The sequence below is a fragment of the Sebastes umbrosus genome, chromosome 7 (genome assembly GCF_015220745.1).
Source record: "Sebastes umbrosus isolate fSebUmb1 chromosome 7, fSebUmb1.pri, whole genome shotgun sequence".
Classification (NCBI taxonomy): domain Eukaryota; kingdom Metazoa; phylum Chordata; class Actinopteri; order Perciformes; family Sebastidae; genus Sebastes; species Sebastes umbrosus.
The window spans coordinates 4,396,079-4,398,727 of record NC_051275.1 but is presented as its reverse complement, the minus strand read 5'-3'; positions in this window follow the sequence as shown (position 1 = coordinate 4,398,727).

Genomic DNA, 2,649 nt, shown 5'->3' with positions numbered 1-2,649 from the left:
CCCTAAAAAATAATGTAATATGTAATTTTTAATATTCTGTCCCTGCTACTCGTAAGGGTCGGGTTATGCTCGATCAGAACTAGTTTGAAAAACGTGTTGTCCAAACTCATATCTCATAGTTAACGACAGTTGACCTGGGTTCTTCACAGAAATGTTAGAAAAACTGTATCAGCAGCATAATGGCAGTCTCCTATCTATTAGCTATACATAACATATGTGTCATTAGTCTATTCAGTTAATACAGTGAATTTTATTAGCACAGTGATTGTTTTGAAGAGTGTTTCAGATGCTCTTCCCGCATTTGTCCTGAATTTGAATTGTGTCTCAAATGTAATTCGTTAGAACAGCATCACTATGTTGTAGCACAAAACGCTCATCTTTCACTTTGTGGAGCTGATGATTCATTTCCGAGCGAGGAAGCAACTCATGACATTTCAGAGCATGAGCACGGAGAAAGAGCAGCGTTATTTCAGTCAGCTGTGCATTTGTTTGAGTCATTTTCCTTTCAAAGTTCCTGCTGAGGCAATAGATAAGACTCAAGTTGTTAGCTCTGGATCGACATTAATCATCAGTCAGTGGAGCGAGAGGGAGGAGAAAAAAAACTCAATATTATCCTTTAACCCAGATTCCTGCTGGTCTCATGCTTCAGCAGGCAAAAGCTTGGTGACCGCTGTCATATGGAGCGGATGATGGGATGAATGTTTGCCACACTGCTCACCACTACCTGCCTCTAAGTGGTGACTCCATCACCTCCCACATCTGCTAGCTCATTAATACAGCCACCGGCAGGAGAAATCTCTCACATGCTGAACTGTGAAGGCCCACATGTATTCACACACAACTGATGTGAGTGATGGCGTGCTCTGTGCGTATTGTTACATGTTGTTATTCAGTAATCCTGCTTCTCAAACATCATCCCACTTTCTGCCAAAGAGTGCTGAGTAAAAACACTCAAGAATCCAGCCCGTATCCGAGCGGAGCCAAGCAGCACTGGAAGAGAGAGCCGATCTATTTAAAGGGTTTAAGAGCGCCGTCCAGATGCTGAACTTTGTGGTATTCCATTTATTCCCAGTACTCAATGTCCTGGCCAATGATATCCGAGTAACATCCGGTGAGCTGGGGAAATCCTGGGTCTCAGTGCTGGCAGCGCTGCCAAGATCAGGCCCGCTGCCATGAACCTTGATGTCAGATAGCAGAAATGAAATGCTGCCTCTCAGGCCAGACACCATAACAACAGAGCGGATCTATATTCACTTATCTTTACTGTTTCAGAGCTGCTTTATTGGGGATTATGTGGACTGGGTTGTGTCCGATTTTCACTGATATACGCCATCATGTCACAACAGTCCAATGCTGTGGAGTTTACTTTTGGGAGGCATGGAAAATACCACCCTATTGGGATTAACTGTCCTGTATGTGCATTTAGAGATAACTTAGACTGTGGTTACTTTAAAGTAGGGCTGTCATTGATTAAGATATTTAATCGTAATTAATTGCACATTTTTTATCTGTTCAAAATATACCTAAAAAGAAAATGTTTCAAGCATTTAATAATCTTATCAACATGGGAGTGGGCAAATATGCTTGCTTTATGCAAATGTAGGTATATATTTATTATTTGAAATCAATTATAAACACAAAACAATGACAAATATTGTCCAGAAACCCTCACAGGTACTGCATTTAGCATAAAAAATATGCTAAAATCATAAACTGCAGCACCATAAACAGGCAACAACAGCTGTCAGTGTGTCAGTGTGCTGACTTGACTATGACTTGCCCCAAACTGCATGTGATTATCATAAAGTGGGCATGTCTGTAAACCCATTTACATTCACATATCTTGGGGTCAGAGGTCAAGGCGACCCCTTTGAAAATGGTCATGCCAGTTTTTCCTCGCCAAAGTTTATCACACAATTTCTAGTTTCATATGATGCCAGTATCTTCACTCTAGCTTTAAAACTGAGCCCGCTACAACCTCCAGAAGATCGATTGCGTTAATGCGTTAAAGAAATTAGTGGTGTTAAAATGAATTTGCGTTAAAGATAATATAGCAAGTCAATCCTTTTGGATCTTAATTCACGACAGCTGGAGATGATTGTGATTGTGTCATTGACTTTTATGCATACCTTTGATTTAAAGGAGCAATAGACAATGTGATATTGGTTATTCCAATCACCACTGCATTATATAGAGAAAACTTGTCATATACTAAAATATCAATTTAATTATCAAAAAATAAAAGACTAGAATGTGTATTGGGTCCAAAAGACAGACAATTGTAAGAAAGTTAGTTCCTATGTCCATACATTCAATAATGAATGAATGAATAAAACTTTCTCCACCTGATACACCATAATGTGTTTTAAATGATTCATTTAAAAAGGTAGAATTTATGGTAAATGATAAAATAAATCCAGTGTCATTATAGTCTTGTTTATACATCTTAGTCAGCATGGTAGACATCTTTTGAAAAGTCAAACGAGATGGTATAAGACAGATTTTCCATTTCATCCCCACAACTCAAAACAGTTGAGATGAAAATAAACACGACGTTGGTGCTGAAGCTTCTGAGGTTCCTCTTAACATTGTGGCGGAATTTTTCCCGACCGCATCTTAAGTGTGGAAAAATAAGACGAGTCTCATAAA